Consider the following 17,592-nt stretch of genomic DNA (forward strand, 5'->3'; position numbering starts at 1 on the left):
AAGGACTTCTTCTTATCCTTAATCGGGGAAGCTAGTCCTAATTCCATCTCTGCCTTGGCCTCCCTGACCGCCCCCCCCCTGCATCCCCGAGGAACCGTAGTATAGTCCTCCCTGGGGATGGCCCCTCCCTGCCATTGGGTGTGCACCTCCCTTTTAGCAAGGAGACATTCCTGGATGCTTTTGGTGAGCCGTGGGGGCTTGTGCCCCCTCCTGCTCCCTTTGATCTGTGTTGGGATTACCTTCCTTTGGGCTTGGAGGATCGTCTCCTTAAGGAGCGACCACTCTCCTTGGACACCCGGCTCCCCTCCCCCCCGGGACCTCAGCGCTTCCCCGACTATTCTCCTTAGCTCACTGAAGTCTGCCCTCCTGAAATCCAGGGCTGCTGCCTTGCTGCCGGCCTTTGCCGCTGGATGGTGAATCCCAGCGGGCGATGATCGCTGTCGCCCGGGTGGTCGAGCCCCCGCAGCCCCCGCACCAGGTCATTGCCCACGGCCAGCACCAGGTCCAACAAGGGGTCCTGAACCATCCATCCCTCTCTCTGTCTTCACTTCTTCAACAAATTAATGAGATATATTTGTTTCCTCCTAGTGGGCTTGGTCCACAATATTTCATAGTTTACTGGTCCTGTACATCTGGTTACTTGGAACAGTCCTTGCCATTGGGCTATCAACTTGTGTGGGTTGTCAGGTAATAACACTTGTACCCAGCCTCCTGCCTTCAATTGTCTTTCCACGGTACGTGTGTCGTAGTTCTGTTTCTGTTTTTCCTGCCTTTCTTCTAAGTTCCCTCGGGCCATAGCTAGTGCTCTCTCTAATTTCTCTTGAAAATCAGTCTCGACATGTGGATGTGACGATTAATTTGGTAGGACACCCCATCCTTCACAGATGACATCTAGGAGTCCTCTAGGGTTGTGACCAAAAACCAGCTCAAATAGGGCATATCCTGTGGAGGCTTGGGGAGCTTCATGGATAGCAAACAAAGGACAGATCATAGTATCCCATCCCCTTTGATTGCCCTGTATGCATGCTTGTGTCATCCCCGTTAATGTCCAGTTAAAACGTTATACTAACCCATCCATCTGTGGGTGGTAGACGGAGGTCCGGAGTTGTTTAATCTTGAGTGTTTTGCACACTCCCCACGGGATTTTAGATCTAAAATTTTTGCCTTGGTCAGTGAGGATTTCTCTCAGGATCCCAACCCATGTAATCCATCTTATAAGTGCACTGGCTATCACTGGGGCTGTCGGTGAGAGCACAGGGGAACCGCTTCAGGGAAACAAGGGGCATAGTCGGTGATAACCAGAACAAACTGGCAACCCATCCAGCTGCAGGGAAAAGTGCCTGCAACATCCATGGCTATCCTATCCAATGGGCATCCCTCCAGTGGCAAAAGTCTCAATGGGGCCCTGGGTGGTCTTAGCCCCTCTGTTTTCTGGCATTCTGGGCATTTTGCACAAAACTTTACACAAAAATTTTATAGAGCCCTAGCCAGAAGACCTGGAGCTTTAACCTGGCCTCTGTCTTATCTCTCCCCAGATGACCTCCCATGGGAAGGGTGTGAGCTACCGGAAGTAGATCATGCCAATATTTGCTCAAGATTAGGACCTACTGTCTCTCATCTCCCTCTTTCTGGTCCTCCACCTGATACAGGATGCCTGCCCTTACCTCCAAGTGAGGGTTCAGACATCCCTTCTCTGGGTCCACCATCTCTCCTTCACGTCTGGCCACTTGCATTTGCCAAATATTCTGGAACAGCGGCTCCTGCCGCTGTTCTTCTTGGAAATATCCATCTCCAATCATCTGCTCCAGATCTACGTCTTGTCCTTCTTCCTCTGAGTGTCCCAAAGCATATTACCTCCAAGTCCCCCTGCCATTCTCCTCCCCATCTCAGTACTTGGGAGACTACTTCCTTCAGATGAGGTCAGTCGACCCCCAGAAGCATCGGGCAAGGGAGAGTCTTGGCTAAACCCACCGCTATTTCCTCAGTGTGACCCATCATGGACAGCAGAAGTTGTCTTCTTTCATACGTGTAGGAAGCCCCGTGTATACATACCATGCTCACGGGTGACTCTGGGCTTCCCAAATGCGTGGGTACCAGGTCTGCCCTTATCATGGACTAAGAACAGCCTGTATCCACAACTGCCAGGATGACAGTGCCCCCACACATACTTCCACTACGGGTTTGTTCTGTCATCCTGGGCCTTTATGCCGCCCGAAGCTACAGTCCACCTTTTCTTGATGTGGACTCTCCCTAGTTGTCTCCGTAGCTCGGGTTCTGTGAGGACAAACTCGAGATACATGTCCCTTTTTCCCCACACTGGTAACAGATTATGTCTCTGGCATCCCAACCTTGGGGCTCTCGCTCGGATAGCCTGAGTCTCTCCCCTTTTCTTCCTTTGCTGGAAGTCTCAGGGTGTTGCCTGGCACTCATCCCTGGTTGTTGCCTCCTGGGGGCCTCACCTTCTGTTTCGGCTGTGACATAATCCTCAGCCAAGCATAGAGCCTCTTCCATTGTTTTCAGCTGATGACACCTCACCCAGCGTTGGGTATTGCCCCCTAGGTCATTCAGGAACTGCTGAAGTACAGTGCGGTCTATTGCCTCCCCCATGGACCGTGCGCACGGCTGGAGCCACCGTTCCACTAGGTCCTGTAAGGTCTGAGCGAGCAGGCGTGGTCATAGTCCCTCTGAACCTTTCTGAGCTCTGAACTTCTGTCTGTAAGACTCCGGAGATATCTCCAGATGGCATAGTGTAGCCTCTTTTGTTTTACCATAGTCTCGAGCCTCGGATCAGGTGAGAGCCTGGTAGGCGACTTGTGCGGGGCCCATGAGCAGGGGCCCTATGCGCACAGCCCAGTTGCTCAGGTCTCATTTGCAAGCCGCTGCTGTTCTCTTGAAGGCCTCTAGATATGCCTCTATATCATCCTGGGGAGTCATTTTTGGAAATTGGAGGCCGTCGCCTTCCCTTCCAAGAGCCACTTGTTGGGCTTCGATCTTTTAACTACGGGCTTCCTGGGTTCTTACCAGGACCATCTCCTCAATTGTGTCTGCTGGCCTTGCAGTAGCCAGGGGGTGAGGCTGTGCGCCCGTTGCCAATCTGTGGGTGCTTCGATGTCCACAGACTTCATCATCTTCTGATGACCACCAGGCTTCGGACACTTTCCTGACCAATGCACTACTTTGTGGGAGTGTATCCGCCTTCCGCCCCCTCCTCTCGCAGGACTCACCTGCCACTACTAAGAAGATGGAAAAATAAGAGGATGTTATTCCCAGAGGGGGGCGAGAAGATATAGCAGACCATCCAGGTTGGCTATTTCCAATAGTGTAGGTTTTTATGTAACTTAGCAACAGAAGTATCTTTCTGCTAATTTCTTCATTAATGGGTAGCCGCAGACTCACCACTTTAGTCGACTACAGTTTCTCTGAGGCTCTCGCTGGGCGACGGGCTCGCCTCAGGTGATCTCAGATCCTCCACAGATCTGAGTCCGCCTGGTGACGGCCACTGTGGCCACGCCAGAGCCCTCAGCATGCACGGTCCTTTGTGCCTCCTCTTCGGAGTCTGCACCGTGGCTTGTGGACCTCCCGCCCCAGTAGGGATGCAGGCGCTTCAGCTGTTTGTGGCTAATCCTGGTAGGGAACGATCAGCGATCGTCGCTCCCAGCCCCTCCAGGTTCCTGCCGGCTGCAGCGTGTCCTGAGAGGTAAGAGTTGCCGCACCCTTCCCACGTCACCAGAGAAGGATCATCTACAGCGTCTTACAATCCTGGCATGATCCATTGGTGATCATTTTCTCCCTCCACTTTGTTTCAGTGCCCAGAGGGCAATGTTTACTGCTGAGTGCCTCCTTTTATGTCTGCTGGTGGTAATTAAGCCCTTAACTGCTCCCGGTGCATGTATGCCTCCACCTGTGACCTAGTTTCACCTCTAATTTCACCCACAGTAACAGGTTTGGCTAAAGCCCTTGCTTCACTCCCATCGGGAATTCTGAGGCTTCCCTCCTTGTCCAAAAGCCATTTGGCTCCACCAGTGTCCTGTAGGAGCCACTCCAAGAGGTTAATAACCCATCCTGCAGAAAAGGCCCTGGGGCTTAAAGTGGACAATAAGGTGACTATAAGCCAGCAGTGTGCCCTTGCTGCCAAGAAGGCGAAGGGCATACAGGGCTGCACTGGCAGGTGTGATGCTAGTAGGTCAAGAAAAGTGATTCTTCCCCTCTGTTCAGCACTGGCGAGGCCACATCTGGAGTCCAGTTGTGGGCTCCCCACTATCGAAAGGATGTGGACACATTGGAGAGTCCATCAGAGGGCAACAAAAATGGTGAGAGCGCTTGGGAACATGACTTAGGAGGAGAGGCTGAGGGAAATGGGCTTGTTTAGTCTGGAGAAGAGAAGTCTGAGGTGGGATTGAATAGCAGTCTTCGCCTCCTTGCAGGAGGGTTCAAAAGAGGATGGAGCTGGGCTGGTCTCAGTGGTGGCAGATGCCAGAACAAGGAGCAGCAGTCTCAAGTGACAGCAAGGGAAGTTTAGGTTGGATATTAGGAAGTATTTTCTCACTAGGAGGGTAGTAAAACACTAGAACAGGTTACCCAGAGAGGTGGTGGAAACTTATAGTTTCATAGTTTCTAGGGTCGGGAGGGACCTGAGCAGATCATCTAGTCCGACCCCCGCCATGGCAGGAAAGAGTACTGGGGTCAAACGACCCCAGCAAGATGTTCATCTAACCTCCTCTTAAACACCCCCAGGGTAGGGGCCTGCACCACTTCTCTTGGAAGCTGGTTCCAGACCCTAGCCGCCCTGACCGTGAAGTCGCGCCTCCTGATATCTAACCTAAATCTCCCCTCTACCAGCTTGTGACCGTTATTCCTGGTCACTCCAGGCGGTGCTCGGGGGAACAGGGACTCCCCCAGTGCCTGCTGATCCCCCCTGACTAGTTTGTAAACAGCCACTAGATCCCCCTCAGCCTTCTCTTGTGGAGGCTGAACAGGTTCAGGTCCCGTCGCCTCTCCTCGTAGGGCCTGCCCTGCTGCCCCTGGATCATGCGAGTGGCCTCCTCTGGACCCTCTCCATGCTGTCCACATCCCTCCTGAAGTGCGGCCCCCAGAACTGGATGCAGTCCTCCCGCTGCGGCCTGACCAGTGCCGCATAGAGGGGGAGGATCACCTCCCTGGACCTGCTCGAGATGCACCTGTGGATGCAGGACAAGGTGCGGTTGGCCTTCCTGACCGCGTCCCCACACTGCCGGCCCATGTTCATCTTGGCATCAGTGATGACCCCCAGATCCCTTTCCACCTCCGTGCTGACAAGAGGGGAGTTCCCCAACCTGTAGGTATGGTGCCGGTTGTTTCTCCTGAGGTGCATCACCTTGCACTTGTCTGTGTTGAATCCCATCCTATTCCCATCCGCCCACCCCTGTAACCTGTTCAGGTCCGATTGCAGCCTATTCCTCCCTTCTAGCATGCCCACATCCCCCCACATCTCACTGTTATCAGCAAATTTGAATAGGTGCTTTTTACTCCCTCATCCAAGTCACTGATGAAGATGTTGAACAGTGCGGGCCCGAGGACCGAGCCCTGGGGGACCCCACTGCCCACGTCCTTCCAGGTTGAGAAGGACCCATCCACTACCACCCTCTGGGTGTGGCCCTCCAGCCAGTTGGCGACCCATTTGACTGTGTGGGTGTCTACACCACAGCCCCCCAGTTTCTTAATGAGAACAGGGTGAGAGACAGTGTGAAAAGCCTTCCGGAAGTCCAGGAAGATTATATCCACTGCTACCCCTGCATCTAATGATCTGGTGATCTGATAGTAGAAGGCCACCAGGTTGGTGTGACAGGACCTGCCACTGATGAACCCGTGCTGGTTGCCCCTAAGCATGCAGTCCCCAGCCGGCCCCTCCTGGATGAGTGCCAGCACAATTTTCTCAAACAGCCTAGGATGAAAGTAACACTAACTGGCCTATAGTTTCCCGGGTCCTCCTTCTTCCCCTTTTTGAAGATGGGAACCATGTTGGCCTCTTCCAGTCCTCTGGCAGCACACCAAAGCACCACGAGTGCTCATAAAGCCGTGCCAGGGGTCCCGCAATGACCTCGGCCAGTTCCTTTAGAACTCTAGGGTGGAGATCATTTGGACCGGTTGACTTGAATACATCCAACCCCTCCAGAAGCTCCCTAACTAAATCCTCGCTAACCCGTGGCCCAGGTGTGCCTCCCCCGGGGCCCGAGGGGGGCCCAGCAGGGAGGTGGCTGTCCTGGTCCCTACTTAGGAAGATGGAGGCAAAGAAATCGTTAAACATGTTAGCTTTGCCATCTGGTGTGACGACCAAGTTACCCCTGTCGTCCTGCAAGGGCCCCACATTACCCGGGGCCTTCTTTTTACCCCCTACGTATTTAAAAAAAGACTTCTTATTGTCCTTAATCTGGGAAGCTAGCCCCAGTTCCATCTCTGCCTTGGCCTTCCTAACTACCCCCCTACATCCCCGAGCAACTGCAGAATAGTCCTCCCTGGTGATGACCCCTTCCTTCCATTGGGTGTAAGCCTCCTTTTTAGCAAGGAGACATTCCCGGATGCTTTTAGTGAGCCACGGAGGCTTGTGTGCTCTCCTGCTCCCTTTGATCTGTGTTGGGATTACCTTCCTTTGGGCTTGGAGGATCGTCTCCTTAAGGAGCGACCACTCTCCTTGGACACCTGGCTCCCCTCCCCCCCGGGACCTCAGCGCTTCTCCAACTATCCTCCTTAGCTCGTTGAAGTCTGTCCTCCTAAAATCCAGGGCCGCTGCCTTACTGCATGCCTTTGCCAGCCTGCGCTGGATGGTGAATCCCAGCAGGCGATGGTTGCTGTCACCCACGGGGTCGAGCCCCCGCAGCCCCCGCACCAGGTCATCCCCATGGCCAGCACCAGGTCCAACAAGGCGTCCCCCCCGGTGGGGCTGTGCACCTCCTGGGTTCGATGGAGGTCCTGCACTCTAGCTAAGACCCTGCGTGAGCGGTCAGACCCAGCTGACCGGTCAGACCCAGCTGACTGCTCTTCCCAGCAGATGTCCGGGAGGTTCAGGTCCCCCATGACTATCACATCCTTAGCCTTCACCACCTCTGTGAGCTGACCCAGGAATTCCTGGTCAAGCTCTTCCCCTGGTTGGGAGGTCTGTAGTAGACTCCCACAGTTAAGTCTCTTCATCCTTGGAGGTTTTCAAAACATGGCTAGACAAAGGTTTGGCTGGGATGATCTAGCTGGAGATGGTCCTGCTTTGAGCAGGAGGTTGAACTAGATGAGCTCCTGAGGTCCTCTCCCCACCCTAATTTTCTATGACTTTTTAGAGGAATGCCTGTTCTATACATTTGGGAGTATTGGTTATAGCCCAGTTGGTCTTGTCTGCCATACATTTGCATTTTCACAGACCTGCATTTTCCATATTGGCTTAAGTTCCCATTCCACCCAGGAGAGCCCACAAACACCAGCATCATCATCCTGACTGAAGAAGGGTGTTTGTGCCTGAAAGCTTGTAAAGAACAATTATTCCAACAACTTAGTTGTTCTAAGAAAAGATATCATGTTTACCCAAAGACCCTTGTCTATGCTGCATGCATTCTCATCACTTGTTGGGATAGGCTGTACTATATTTTGTGATCATTGAGCTCTCATTGGTATTTCATTATTAAACTTGCTAAGCAAATGAAGCTACATGGAGGTTTGTGAATCATTTTGGTGGGACTGGCTCTTGAACCCTTTCTTGGTGCCCAGAAGGACTCTGGGAGTTACCAGGTGTCCCCTGAGTCCTCAGATTCGTGCTGCTTGGGGAAAGGGCCTGGAAGGCACTGGCCCAATCTTCTTACATTTTGCTTCAAATAATTTGCTCCTTTTCAGCCATTGTTTTGCCATCTGGAAGCTTTATGCTGTATGGGGCTCCCACCCATCCCTAGTTCTTCCGTGCTTGCATCCTGAATAATACTTGCTTCCATTATAAGGCAGCCATTCGGGCATCTTTCACGGCGTTTTCCATGCGTTTCTTGTGTTCTTTGATCACACAATTGCACCTAAAGCCACCAGCATGAGTTACCAGGAGTGCAGTGACTTCATTGTGGGTGGACAAATGCCCTGGGGATCCTGCGCTGCCTTTGGGCTGCTTGTAGGGCTGGGGATGGGGCCACCATGTCCTTGCCCAAGCTAACAAGAGGTGCAGAGGCCAGCCTGTGCTGCGTGTAGACAGGTGGCAGGGCTGTGCTTGGGGGATACTGGTTCAGTGGATCACAGCCTGCAGTGAGTGAGGGGAGCACCTCCATGCCAGTGGGACCAGAAGGTGAATTTCGAGCTGCAGGGATGGAGCCATTTCCTCTTTGGAGCAGTACGTTTCTCAGACACAACTCAGCTTTCTGCATCTGCCTGGAGCTGCTGTTAGGAGTTTCTGTACTGGGAGTGTCCTGTGAGGAGACGAGCAGTGGGCCTGTCTCACTTGAGGTGAGCTGGTGAGTGCAGTGGCACCAAGACTGAGTCTGGAACATGGGAAAACTGCTATCAGTGTTAAAGGAGGCTGAAGATGGAACGGAGCAGAGAAGGGTCACCAGATGATTCATGGACTGCAGAAATTGCCTTCCACGGAGAGACCCAGGGAGCCCAGTTTGTTCAGAAGAAGGGTGCAGTGCCTTCACAGGGAGGAAATACTCCATACTCAGGGGATTTCATTAGTTGAGTAGAAAAAGGAATCACAAGAGTCAGTGGGGAATGAAAGGCAGGTGACAGCTGGTCAGCAACCTGGAGATGGTGACGGTGGTGTGACTCAAGAGGTGAACTTGCCACCTGCCTCCCCAGCAGTGACCTCCCCTCCAGTAGCTGCTGCTCAGTGGCCCTCAGTGCTGCCCGGTCCGTCCATCCCTGGGGCCCTGTCTGATCCTTTGTCTTTGGTGGTGTGGAGTGTCACTTTGCCTTAAGAACAAGAGGGAAAGAGCTGCTCCTCCCAAGTGGAGAGCAAGCAAACAGGATTGATATTGTCTTGCAATCTATGAATAAAAGATATTCTTAAGGCTGGAAGGGAGCTTGGAAGATCATCAGGTCCAGCCCCCTGCACCAAGCAGGAATGGTAATGGGTGAGGGGACCCCAGCAAGGTGATTATCTTGTCTCCTCTTGAAGATTTCTAGGGTTGGTGATTGCACCACCTCTGGAGGGAGCTTATTCCATCGTCTGGACACCCTGCCTGTGTAGAAGTTTTTCCTAATGTTGAGCCTGAAATAGTCTTCCAGGAGTTTGTGGCCATTACTCCTGATTTTCTCCTTGGGTTCCCTGGTGAACAGTTGCTTACCGAGCCCTTGATGCATTCCCCTAGTGTAGTAGTAAGCTGCTTCCAGCCCTTTTTTCCTCAGGCTGAAGAGTCCCAGATCCCTCAGTCTTTCCTCGTATGGCTTGCCATGTAAGACTCTGATCCTTTGGGTGATTCTTCTCTGGACTCTCTCAAGCTTGTCCCTGTCCTTGTTAAAGTGCGGTGCCCAGAACTGGACGCAGTGCTCCGGCTGCGATCTCACCAGGGCTGAGTAGCGTGGAAGAATCACCTCCTTGGTTTTGCTGGAGATGCATCAATTGAGGCATGCCACAGTATTGTATTGTTTGCCCTGCTGGCCGCAGCATCGCACTGCCAGCTCATATTCATACTGTGGTCTATTATGACCCCTAGGTCCCTTCCATTGGTGGTGCTAGTCAGTTTGGTGCTGCCAAGCCTGTAGGCTTGTTGGGGGTTGCTCGTCCCGAGGTGGAGCACTTTTTACATTTCTCGATATTGAACTTCATCAGATTCCGATCTGCCCTGCGGAGGATTTTCGTCCAAGTCTCCTCCTTGTACCTTCTTCACCGGTTTTTTCTCTTTGCCCTTATCTCTTTACCTGACTGCATGACCTGAGCTGAAGACCATGGATGTTGGTTTTCTGTTTCTCACGAACAGAGAAAACCACGGATTTCCCCTCTTTGTCAGAGAAAACATGGATTTCTTCTTTTAGCAGAGAAACCCATGAATTCCCTGCTTTTGCAAACAGCTCTGCAGGCTGGTTGAGCTCAAGCCTGCAAGAGCTGTTTGCACACCGAGCAGGGAAACCCACAGCCCTGCCCCGAGGGGGTTGGGGGAGAGAGAGGGGCAGGGCCTGAGGCTGTGCCACTAACAGCTCCACTCAGCTCAGCTTAAGTCTTTGCTCCTGGAGTCTGAGATAAGTGGGGCTCACTGGGGGAGACTCTGGCAGGGCTGAGGGGTTGTCAGTCATGGTTGGGGCACTGGCAGGGTTGGGGAGTCTTTTGGGGTGAGTGAGGGGCACCAGCAGGGCTGGGGGGTCTTTGGGGGCATGTAAGGGGTACCAGAAGGGGGTGGGGGAGTCTTTGGGGGTGAGTGAGGGGTTAGCTGGGTTCTCAGGCTAAGAGTGCAGTTCTTTGTGCCCCAAAGCTTTCTTCCTGTCCCAGCCAACTACCAGCTGGCTCAAGGAAAGTGATCACAAAAAAATTCTGGGCTCTCCTGCAGATTGTGGCAGTACTTGGCAGGTGGCACTATTACCCACCATACTGTGAAGTTACAGGGTTGGAAGGAGACCTCAAGCATCGAATCCAGGCACCTGAATGGAGGCAGCAGGACACTTCCTATCCCATCTCACACAGACTCTGCCCAACGTCTGCTTGGAAACCTCTAGGGAAGCGGGGTCTTTAGCTGCCTTGGGCAGCTGGTCCCGTTGCCCTGCTTCTTTCATATTAAGAAAGACTTTGCTGCTGAGATTTCCTTGCAATCTGTTTTGCTGCACTTCAAACCCACAGTTGCATGTCCTGCCATCAGAGAACAGCTGTTATGGGAGCATGAAGATTTCCAGGGTCTCTCCCAGGTGCATTCACATGCGCTCTTTCAGGAGTGAATGGCACTGGCTGGCCAGGGCTGCTCTGCCTATGTCGGGTGTGCAGTCAGTTGCCTGGATTCAGCCCTGCACGCACACAATTCAGAGAAAGATGCAGGTGAATGTGAGTGGTCCTGCCTGCAGAGGTCTGGCCCAGTGCACAGACAGTATACAGAGGTGGATCCTGCAGGCTGTCTGAGAACACTTGCAGGTTGGTCTTGGCCAGCATGAGCTCGTCTTGGTGCTGTGTTAGGGCAGAGCTGTGGTGGGTACCCTCTTCTGCGTGCTCTGAGCCTCCATTCAGAAAAGGCAATGGAAAAGCAAATTTCTTGCCCCCACCTTGTTCCCCATCATCCCTGGCTCTTGGTGGGGGGATGAGGCTCTGCCCATACTGTGCAGTATGGGCACATGTCTACATGTGAACACCCATACTGCATATTCACTATGGAATCTTAGGCTGACTTGGGCATAAATTTGCTACCTGCGTGACACAGGCATCGCACCTCCCATCCCCCACATCACCCAAGAACTTTGCAAAGTCAGCCAAAGGTGCTGGTCCCTGGCAAGTCTTTTGGTGCAGTTCTGCTGCTTTTGTTGGGTGCTTTTTGCTTGGGGCGCTCAGGGTTAAGGGAGTACTCTATCTTGTAAAGCTACACAAAGGGGCTGCCTACCCCTTCACATGTCTGGCTGGCCAGATTCCCTGAGCGTTAGCATTAGGGGTGTGTAGCAGGGCACTACAGTGCCTGCTACTTGAAAAGTAGTAGTATGGGCTTAGGTGTTTGTTGCTAGGGATGACCAGGAGGAGCTAGGGGCCCACACCTGGTGAGTCAGCTGACCGGAAGGGGCAGGGCTGACCACTATAAGACCCAGACGGGAGGCTGTGAGTGCTCTCCCTCTCCCTCAACCTCAATTAGCAGCCAAGGGAGAAGGAGCTCTGCTGGAGCAAGCAGAGTAGAGAAGCCTGATGGCATGAGCAGCTTCTGCTCGCGGATACCGGGTGGAGAATTCCCTGGTAGGGATTTGAATGATGGTTAGTCAGGTGGCTTAAATTTTGTGTTATAGCCCAGGGGCTTGTGTTTGTTGTTGTCGTTACACTGGAGGACTGGGTGAGGCTATTAGGGGTTGAAGGAGGCCTCATAGGGGCTCCACAGTACCATGGGGACCCCAGTGCCAGAGAGGGCACAACACTGACCCAGGCTCTGAGAAGGGGAGCAGAGGATTGGGAGGGGGCCAGGTAAGGCCGAGGCCGCCTGAGCCCTAAGGTGAGAAGCCCTAGAGAGGGCCGTTGTGAGAAGCCCCAGAACAGGGGCAGAGATTGACAAGAGCCAGAGGGCACCAGTGGGGGCGCAGGCGGCGAGCCAAGCCAGAGAGCGTCCGTGGGGCGCAGAGAGGGAAATCAACCAAACAACATCTGGTACATCTGTGAGGCTTGGGGCGTGGTACAGGGGTGGTTGGAGCCATGCAAAGCCCATAAGGCTGGGGTGCACCGAGTCACCCAAGATAGAACTAAGACTGGGATGCATCAGGGCACCATGTCAGAGAGGACTAAGGGCAGCCTCCCATAAAAATTGTTAACATCAAAGAAGTGGCGTGTAAGATGTGAGGCTGCTTTAACACCAACTTGGCATGGTAGGGGTGCTAGGGGAGAGAGATCACAGCCACCCCTAGGACCCGTGCTGTTACAGGGTACCACAGGCATTGTATGTCCCACCCCACCATCACCCAAGCACTTTGCAAAGCCACCCAACTAGACTAACTACGAAATTGCAATAGAAAAACCTCTTTTTCTGCAAGCTTTTAAGCTCAAACACCCTTTATTAGGCTCTGGTAAAATTAAAGATGGTAGTTGTACTGAACTACAATATGGAGAACTTTTAAACCATTAATCCCATCTCTTCCAAAATGCTCCCGACCCCACAAACCCAGGGATCCCCACATAACCTGCGGTCATCATCTCTCCCACCCACACTCTTATCACATAGACTTCCATACCAATCTACCTACGAAAGAAAAAACACCACATCCGGAAGGAACTGTATGAATTTCAAAACTTTAGTTTAACATAAAAGTGATGGTCCATTTACATGATTTTTTTCTCCTGAAGAAGTCATTATTTAAAAAAAATAAAATTGTACAGTAGTAGAAAAGTAGAAAAAAGTCATCTAGATTTTCCTTCCCTGCACCCCATATCTATTTATTTATATACTATTTATACACAATTTAAATACTGCTATTGATACTATCACTACATATGTTTATCTATATATCTACTTCTATTCTACTTTCTTATTCTTTACTCTGATCTTTTATTTCCTCTACTGATCTTATTTATTCATTCTTTCATTTATTCACTCTTTCCAATTTCTGATCTTGTAAGTCTTCAGCAGGGGAAGAAAGAAAAGGAGGATGGGTTTTGGTCCACAGTCCAAACACTACCTTCTTCACCTCTCCTCTAGAGGCTAAAAAGTGGGTGGGATATTACTGACATTACCTATATATTGCCCGGGATGCTGCATATCCTGGGGGACAGGTCTGGCATGCAGTATCCACCTGCACTATTCGTCATAGATTCATAGATTCATAGATGCTAGGGTCGGAAGGGACCTCAATAGATCATCGAGTCCGACCCCCTGCATAAGCAGGAAAGAGTGCTGGGCCTACATTACCCCAGCTAGATACACATCTAGCCTTCGCTTGAAGACCCCCAGGGTAGGGGAGAGCACCACCTCCCTTGGGAGCCCGTTCCACACCTTGGCCACTCGAACTGTGAAGAAGTTCCTCCTAATATCCAATCTAAATCTGCTCTCTTCTAGCTTGTGGCCATTATTTCTTGTAACCCCCGGGGGGCCTTGGTGAATAAATACTCACCAATTCCCTTCTGTGCCCCCCTGATGAACTTATAGGCAGCCACCAGGTCGCCTCTCAACCTTCTCTTGCGGAGGCTGAAAAGGTCCAGTTTCTCTAGTCTCTCCTCGTAGGGCTTGGCCTGGAGGCCCTTAACCATACGAGTGGCCCTTCTCTGGACCCTCTCCAGATTATCCGCATCCTTCGTGAAGTGCGGCGCCCAGAATTGCACGCAGTACTCCAGCTGCAGTGTGACCAGCGCCCGATAGAGGGGAAGTATCACCTCCTTGGACCTATTTGTCATGCATCTGCTGATGCACGATAAAGTGCCATTGGCTTTTCTGATGGTTTCATCACACTGCCGACTCATGTTCATCCTGGAGTCCACTAGGACTCCAAGATCCCTTTCCACTTCCGTGCCACCCAGCAGGTCATTTCCTAGGCTGTAGGTGTGCTGGACATTTTTCCTCCCTAGATGCAGCACTTTGCATTTCTCCTTGTTGAACTGCATTCTGTTGTTTTCTGCCCACTTGTCTAACCTGTCCAGGTCTGCTTGCAGCTGCTCCCTGCCCTCCGGCGTGTCCACTCCGCCCCATAGCTTAGTGTCATCTGCAAACTTGGACAGAGTACATTTCACCCCCTTGTCCAAGTCGCTGATGAAGACATTAAAGAGTATTGGTCCAAGCACCGAGCCCTGCGGGACCCCACTGCCCACACTCTTCCAGGTCGAAACCGACCCATCCACCACGACTCTCTGGGTGTGACCCTCCAGCCAATTCTCCACCCACCGGAATGGCAAACATTATAAATAGGAAAGTTACCCCAAAATATTAAATTGCTGAAAAGAGGTGCCACACTATTTGCTGCTTCTGCCACTGTGCTATGCTTCGGAGTTTTGACCAAGGTGCTGGGTGCAGGGTGTGTGTGTGTGTGCATGTGTGTGTGTGTGTGTGCACGCACGCGTGCGCAGGGAGCACATAAAGGCCTGGTGGTGGTGGTATGCTCACAACCATTACCACAGGGTAGTACACCACAGTATGCATTGGGCAGGTTATTGGCTTGCTCCATTTTTTTCTTTCTTTATAAGGACTACAGGGACATGCCCTGCCTGTAGTGCAGGACAGCAGGATGAGATAGATGCCTTTGCCACAGCCCAGCAAGGGTCCCCTGCAACATGCGCTGCCTGCACGCAGCTGTGGGAGCAGGGGAGCTAGGTGGCAGTGCAGAACAGCAGGTTGGGGTGAGCAGGAGCCAATATATATATATAAATCAGCAGCAATGGAAGTGGGCAGCTAGTGGACAAAGGCCTGAACTACAGAAATAGTGCTGTGCCACCTGGTGGAAAAAGAAGGCAATAACATGTCTTTGAGTGCCTTTGTGTTAGCATTCAACAAATCCATAGATGTGATACTTTAACTGGTGGTGAACCAAACTAAATGATGTCCGAGGAGTTTTATTTTAATGTGCTGAAAAGACTGTTAAAATGTTGGGGAATCCTGCTCATGGAAACAGACACACAGTTGCAGTGACCGAAAGAGCAAATATCGTGGCGTGTATATGTACCCTTGGGGACTATTTAGAAAAGCTGGACATATACAAGTCCATGGCTCTGTGGATGTGGAGGGGCCAGTGGATGTGGTGTTCCTTGATTTTAGCATGACTTTTGTTACAGTTTGTCATTATGCAGTGGGAAGGTAATATGGCAAGTTTGGCAATGCAACTTCATAGGCCTGCACCCCCATGAAACATCATGTGCTGTGGCCCTATCACATTCCCTATCACCTGCAATCTAATGGACTGGTAGAATGAGCCAATGGTATCTTAAAGTGCAACCTGTGAATGGCCACTGGTTTGGCCCTCAAGGCCTGGCACCTGTACCTGGATTACTCAGTCAGCTAGGCCAACAATCAGCCCTGTGCCAGAGGAAGCCCCATGCAGCAAGGCTTTGGTCAAAGTGGGCCCTGCGAGCCGGCAGTGGAATGGCTAAGGGGTGGCTGGGGGAAACTCCAGGCAGGAGACCAGGTAGTAGTTAGGCATCCGCAGGGGGACAAATAGGAAGGGGTGCCAATGGCACAGGACACATATAACTCATGGCGGGTGTCAAAGTCAGATCCATCTAATGGGAGCCAGACTCCGTTTTTCCTTGTTCCTGAAGATCGGGTCCATCCGTGGGCACAGCCGCAGCAGCCTCAGGGCGCTCTGGAGTCATCATCCTGCTCCAGAGCAATGCTGCCACCCTCCCCCAGCAATAAAGGGGTGGAACACCATCATGATGGGACTGCTAGTTTTTGCTGTTGTTTGACTAATGTGGGGCAAAAACTAGCACACTCATTGCATGGGTCTGGCAAGGCTCAGAGCAAACCAGAAAGCTGAAGTGGCTTTCTGTAGAAGAAACCTAGAAACTACACCTATATATCAATTAAGCTCAGTGTCACTAAAGAAAACAAAATAACTAAAATATCCACTTCAAAGACTGTAAATATATCCTGGTGCTCACTCACTGCCCCCTGTAGCCTTCATCCTCACTACCTCACATTGCATTTTTATATATTTCTCACACTGCATTTTTACATTTCATCTCTCTCATCTTTACCATGCCATTTTGTATTTTATATTTTATACTTTTAAACCCTTCAGGAATGTGCTCCCTGCAAAATGAAGTTACCCCCTGGACCATTGTTAAAACTGTATTGAAATTGTAGTTGTAAAGTGATAAAATCTGTTATATAGGACGGTCCCTTGAGTGAATGCCAGTGTATGGTGATCAGTATGTAATGAAATGATAATAGCCTAGCCAAAGGAGCTTATACAACTTACAAAAACTTACAAAACTTTACCCTGCAAGCCATTTTAAGCTAATCAAGCCAAGGAACTGATTCCTAGAACCGAGCACCCACCTTGTTGACTATTTCTGTAACCCATGACAATACAGCCATTAAGTCAGTAAGTCAAGGGTGAACTCCCAAAACTTCAGGTACCAGCAGGCAGAGACCCCTGTGACTAACAGTTATCATGTACAACTCAAAACCCATGTGAGACAAAGATCTTCAGACTGGGCAGCCAAAATGATGCTGGAGGATCACACAAGTCTGCCAAAAAGGAATAAAAGGCAGTGGAGTGTGATCCTCAGTGGCGCCCTCATCCTGCACCCGACTTACCGAGAGAGAAGGACAAGCAGGTGACCCCTCTCTAGAAAAGACATCGCCTTGAAGACAGCTGAGCATTGACAGCAAACTCCAGGGCCTCGCATAAGTAGATATATTGACTCACAATCACTACAGCAGCTTCTATACACTATACTACATGGGTTTAAATGGCATGGGTTTGCATGACTGAATGCACATAGGTGTGTATGGTAAGGTGACCAGTACCACCCATAAGTCAACGTTTGCTCTTATGATTTTATTGGTAACTTCACATCCTGTCCAATAAACTAGAATTATTATGATCCCATGAATTTGTCCTTTGTAGCCAACACAGGCACACAGGTTAACGGAGGAGCCAGGGAACTACAGACCAGTCAGCCTCACCTCAGTCCCTGGAAAAACCATGGAGCAAGTCTTCAAGGAATCCATTGTGAAGAACTTGGAGGATAAGGGGATGATTAGGAGTAGTCAGCATGGATTCATCAAGGGCAAGTCATGCCTGACCAACCTGATTGCTTCTATGATAAGATGTCTGGCTCTGTGGATGCAAGGAAAGCAGTGGACAGCATAGCCCTTGCTTTTAGGTTTTTTATCTCCCTGCCTGCCATCTGACACCTCCAGGGAAGGAATTCTACCTGATCAACACATCGAAGAGCTACTCAACACAGCTCACAAAGACACTCTCATGGACCCAGAGGGACAGCCTTCCATCTTCAGCTCCCTCTGTGCAAAAATGAAGTTTATTTCCTACCTACGGGGACTT

At 51.2% G+C, this 17,592-nt stretch overlaps 1 protein-coding gene across 1 annotated transcript in view; it reads right to left on the bottom strand.

Annotated features, from left to right (window-relative positions):
* The window catches only part of LOC149869885 (uncharacterized), a 499,172-nt gene that overhangs the window by 474,041 nt on the left and 7,539 nt on the right, over positions 1-17,592 (bottom strand). The gene's annotated exons all lie outside the window — the stretch shown is intronic.

This window comes from Crocodylus siamensis, chromosome 2 (assembly GCF_052110815.1).
Source record: "Crocodylus siamensis isolate JL-2025a chromosome 2, ASM5211081v1, whole genome shotgun sequence".
NCBI classification, from domain to species: Eukaryota; Metazoa; Chordata; order Crocodylia; family Crocodylidae; genus Crocodylus; species Crocodylus siamensis.